This window comes from Arachis ipaensis, chromosome B04 (genome assembly GCF_000816755.2).
Source record: "Arachis ipaensis cultivar K30076 chromosome B04, Araip1.1, whole genome shotgun sequence".
Classification (NCBI taxonomy): Eukaryota; Viridiplantae; Streptophyta; class Magnoliopsida; order Fabales; family Fabaceae; genus Arachis; species Arachis ipaensis.
In genome coordinates, this window is record NC_029788.2 from 121,225,306 (window position 1) to 121,230,962 (window position 5,657).

Sequence of the window (5,657 nt, forward strand, 5' to 3'; positions counted from 1 at the left end):
CCATATTACTGACTTCTTAATACACATTTTGTAATATGTCTTTTATTGTAAAAGCATGAGCAATCCATTTGTATATATTAGTTATGCTTCTGAATTCGAGTAAATACCCATAGTCGTCCCTGAGATTCACGCAAAAACCCATAATAATCCCTAAGATCCCGATTTACCCATTGTAGTCCTCCAGATAGAGCTCCGAGCACTCAAAGTGGTCCCTAGCCATATTTCAGGTGATGAGTCATCACCGGAGCGCTGACGTGGCCTCGGATTGCCACGCTGGAGGGTCCAACGGCTAGCTGAGCTGGCTAATTTCCAATTTGTACCCATGTTGGTCCTTCGTATTATATGTAACCCTAAATCCCCAAATTTTCATATAATTCATCTCCTCTTCGACTTCATCTCTTCTTCTTCTTTTTCATACCCTTGAACTACACGTTGTGATCTTCGGGAATGAAGCTTCACCACCTTCCCAGCCATCTGTAGCATCATCATAAACAGAACAATGCCATAGTTAAAGGAGAACAATGCCATTCAGTTCCTAAAAGAAGCAGTCTAGGAATACTGAGGGTCAAGCATATCGAAAAATATCAAAACTGAAAGTAACAAACCATTCTCCAAACCAAGTCTTCAGGACCCAATGGTTGAGCTGGACAAGGATACAGGAAATGTATTGAGTACTGGAAAATAAAATAAAAGCAATTAATGCCAAATAGGAAAGCAAGACATTGAACTAAATATCAATTTTAGAAAAATAACAAATATGCAGGGTGATTAGTGGTTATATTGCACGGGGCATAAATTATGTTTAAACTTGCCATTGGCATTGGGAAACAGTAGAAAGTTTTTGCAAGGTTTCAGCAGTAAAAGACTGTACATAACCCAGAATACAAACCTTGGAAAGATTTTGTTGCATTTCTTTTATACGAGCAGCACTAATGCCTTTCAAAAAATTTAGAAGCCAACCTAAAGGATTTGAGGTACACATTGGATCACAAACTATTTGGAAGAAGAGTTTCATGGTTTTTCCTCCTATAAGGATCAATGCAGTTGCAATTCCTACTGATAAATAAACAGTTGGAAAGAGAACAAGCCACACCCCCAATCTTTCACCTGAAAAAGCAAGGTTGAAACCTTTTCAAATCATGCAATGATAGTTTTAGGACTGTTATATGCATATAAATCTTCAATTAACTTGGTTTGAGTACCCAACATAGTTTTTGAGGATCAATTATATGTAAAGCATTTTTGCATTGTTAATTATGCAACTTTACATCAGATTATAATGCACTTCTTTAAAAACATATAAAGAAATAAAACAGTATGGCATGAAATAAAATAGAGATTTTGCAGCAAGGTCTACTTTCACTATTTCTGTGCTAAGAATCAACTCTATACCTGCAATCAAACATTTAAATTTGCATTTGAAAAATCATTGTTAGGGACCATTTTTCTAATTTACTCTTGTTTTCACTTAGCATGAGAGCCTAGCTGTCCTTAAAACTATCCAATAATTGTGATGAACCAAACGTAATAATCACCTTTTTCATTATACCACTCAGGAAGCAATCTTTCTCTTCCACTTCCAACACAAACATGGAAACCAGGAAGTCTAGCAGGGGCTGCAAAATCCAATTGTCACATCAAGATAATTATAGCATAGAGGGAGAGAGAATATCACAACTTACACTCAGGAAAAAGGTAAGTCTTGCTTAGTACAGGACGTTCATAAGGTACTACCTACAGAAAATATAAAAAGAAAATACAAGGGAACATGTATTAAGACAAAATGTAAAGAAAGCCTACTAATACATTAAAAAAAATTAATCACCACAAGAAAACATATTTTTCCAATCCTGCATACAACTCCCTGTTTCATCCGTGTTTCATTCAGGTTAAATAGAGCAACCCTACAAACCCCAGCCAGCCTTCAAATCCTAGACACTATAATGAGACCAAAACTCCAGAACCTCAACTATACTAACAACTTGCATATCATCAACCAACACTGTATTGAAAAAAAAAAAGGTTACCTTGAGTCCGATCACAAAGTCAGAACCTCGTGCTTATGGTGGTGAAGGAGGGGAAGAACGATAACAACTTCGATCGGATTACTTTTTCTCTCAAATTTTCCTAAACCCAGCGAATACAACCCTATGGCTACGCCATTGATGGGGAGATGAAGAAGAAGTCAGAGGGTGGAAGAAGAAGAGATAAGTGAAGTGAAGTGTTTGTGTACGGCGTCGTTTTTGGCTTTTAAGGGCGCCAAACCCAAAACGACGACGTTTTGGACCCCTCCCACGTGGTAATCCAAGTTCACGTCAGCACTCTGGTGATGAGTCATCACCTGAAATATGGTCAGGGACCAGTTTGAGTGCTCGGAGCTCTATCTGAAGGATTACAATGAGGAAATTGGGATCTTAGGGATTATTATGGGTATTTGCGTGAATCTCAGGGACAACTATGGGTATTTACTCTCTGAATTCTGATAGCTCAACATTCATACTGGAACTTATTGATTCTGCTATCGCTACTTCTCATTTACGCTGTTAGTGCATTAGTTACTTAGATTAGAGAAGGTGAATCATGAGAAGTGAGTATGATTTTCTCATTCATTACTGAAATGGAGGGTGGTTATATACATGCTGCTTACTTCATAACAGATTTCCTACTACTTATTATTACTGACTTCTAAGTAACTCGCTGCCAACTGTCTAATTAACTAACCATTATTTTCTTGGCTTCTAATGGCATCGATGAAGACGCTTTTTATACGAAGTTTTCTTGCTTTTTTACACAACTTTTAATAGTAGTAATAGGGGGAAAATATCTTTAAATTATTATTATTATTATAATATTACAACCATATGATCCAAAAATCAAATATGATTCATGTTTATAAACAAATTTCATAAATAATATAACCAAAGTGCAAAATATCCAAGTATCTGCAGAGAATGTTTTATTTTCTTTAACGCTAACTATAAATTATAATCAGTCTCATATAGTTATTGATTAACACATCCATTTACACAAAAACACAAACATCAAAATAGTAAATTACTATATCATTTCCAGGCAATAACCAATTCACCTTTTTGTCTTTTCCACAAAAGTCAACAAAGCAAAATCTTATGCTGATAGAAGTTACACAAGCAGCTTCCACTCACTTTCCTGTTTTCACACACATACATTTTAGTATTTGCTAATAATCTTGTATTAACAGAACACTGCTTGAATTGAAGCAGCATTGCATCAATCCTATATTTAAATTTGTCAGAAAGATAACTTTAAAAGCTAATAATATTTTCACTTTTTCTTTTCCAATTTTGATCAGTTTTTGAAGAAGATGAAGTATACAAATATAAGTTTGGCCAAGAACTGAAGTGATCTCACTTTTCTGGGTCTGGAAACTTGAAATATCAGTGGTTAAAAGCTGTGGAAACCTTAGCAATGCACAAATTTAGTCCTTGTCAATCTGGATCTGGTGTTAGATAAATTTGAGTTTGATGTAACCATGTATGAAATGATTTAGATTTATAAAATATTAAACTGTTTGTATGTTAATATTCTAAAAAAAGATATGGAACTAAAAAACCTTTTTATCTTCTTTTTTCTTTTATTGTGTTCCTTATGACAGATTTTATTTTCTAGAAGCAAAGGAGACTATTAGAATTTAGACGCATTGTCATTGGTGGTAGCTAGGAACTAGGATCTAACATTTGTTACATAACCAATTTACACTATCAAAAAATAACAAAATTCTAACTCAAAATAAGCTAAGATCAACTCTGGCTAATAGCTAAGCATTTTACATTTTCTAGCAATACAAGTAAAATCACCAGTTAAAAGCTAAAGGACTCAAAATGCAGATTTTCAGCCAAATTAAATGAGCAAACAGCCGCTACCTCCTGCTTCATACCCTTGGGTCCAGAAACAAGAACCCCCACATTTGACCCTTTCAGTTTCAAAAGCAATCCTTCAAAATCACTTTTTAAAAAAAAATGTTTTCTTAAAATCAACTTTATTTATTGATTTAAAAAAGTGTTTACCTATTTATATATAGATCGTATGGTAGATTATAAATTGGGCGAATTTTCACTTACTCTAAATAAATTTTGTCATTAAAGTAAAATTTCATGTTTTTTTAATAATAATAAGATTTCTCAAAAAAAAAAAACAATTTTTTATATTAAAAATTTTAGTTAATATCATATTTAAATTCTATATCCTATATTTTTATTAGAGAATAAAATTCAGCTAATTTAGAGTATTCTAATATTTAAATTTTTTTATAAAAAACAACTTTTGAATTTTCCGTTAAAAAAATAAAGAGAGCAATTTTATTCCTAGCAAAGCCACTCTCTCTGCAAACTTCCTTTACTATCATTTTTATGCACATCTCATTAGGCTTATAAAATCATTAAAGATTACAAAAAATAAAAGCAATAAAATAATTAGAGTATTATACTGAGTATTACTATTTAGTATTTAGTCCTTGAGAGCAAGACTTTTTATGTTTTAAGTAAGAATTTAGATCTTTTAAATTTTAAATTTTTACTTTAGAAAGTAAAATGTGATTTTTCACTTTTGAATAATTTTTTTTTATATTTTTTTTTATTTTACCTATGAAATAAGTGATGAAAAATTATATTTCATTCTCTAAAATAAAATTCAAAATTTAGAGGATCTAAATTTATATAAATAAGTCTTCCCTTAAATTCTTCCTTCGGCGTAGGCCATAAGCCATATCACGATGAGAAAATATCTTAATTGATCTCTAGATTTTTTTATATGAAGTCGCCTAAGCAGTAGCTTCCAGTTAGTATCAATATTCACAATCACACAAACTAGCTAACACGCAGAAACCTGATCTTTAACTCCTCAGTTTTTTAATCATCACAATAAATACTATTCAATGAGAAACACTACCACAAATATAATTCAATAGAGTTTGGTATTAAAATTGAAATATAATATAATGATATGAGTTTTTTATTTTATATTTATTTATTTATTTTTTACCAAAAATAGGAGACTCGAACCTGCAACCTCTTAATTGAGTATGGAAAGACTATACCATTTGAGCTATAACTCATTGGCATGATATGAGTTTTTTAATTCTAATAGAAAAGAACATTTACATTAAAAATGTTAAACTTTGATTTGCTTTATTGTGAATTACCACAACATAATTTTTAAATTTAATAGTACAAATTATTTTTGAAATTGATTTCTAAATAGAAACGATAATCAAATTGGTTCATCAAGTTTTATTCCATAATCAAATTGGTCCTCCATTGAAAATGTCAAATTGATTGAACATTTTTCTGTCATGTAAGCTTGCCTAATGATTTAATGCTATGTGACAGTTAAATTAGGTGAGTTTTTTTGTCAACTTCGTTAACGGGTCATTTAGAAAGGAACTAATTTTACAAAATAAATAAACGAAGAAAAGGAAAATAGATGAAAATAGAAAAAGAAATCTCATGCAGTTTCCAAAAAATTCAATAATAATAGCACTATTCATAATTATATTAACAAACGATAATATATTTTTAGAGAAATAATAATATAAAATTATTTTATATATTTTAATATTTACAATTTTATGTATATAACATCTATAATAATAATATATTTATTATATATAATATTATTTA

At 31.1% G+C, this 5,657-nt stretch overlaps 1 protein-coding gene and 2 long non-coding RNA genes across 3 annotated transcripts in view; 1 reads left to right on the forward strand and 2 right to left on the reverse strand.

The window, feature by feature from the left end:
- LOC107635057 (TMV resistance protein N-like) overlaps nt 1–5,657 on the forward strand; it is a 136,631-nt gene that overhangs the window by 94,405 nt on the left and 36,569 nt on the right. The window lies entirely within an intron of this gene.
- Nucleotides 1–5,657, reverse strand: part of LOC110271293 — a 96,686-nt gene that overhangs the window by 75,220 nt on the left and 15,809 nt on the right. The window lies entirely within an intron of this gene.
- On the reverse strand, nt 1,372–1,736 carry LOC107635070. Its single transcript, XR_001619131.2, has 3 exons — nt 1,683–1,736; nt 1,536–1,616; nt 1,372–1,392 (listed from the first exon to the last, which is right to left on the reverse strand). It is a non-coding gene; the product is annotated as an uncharacterized LOC107635070 (long non-coding RNA).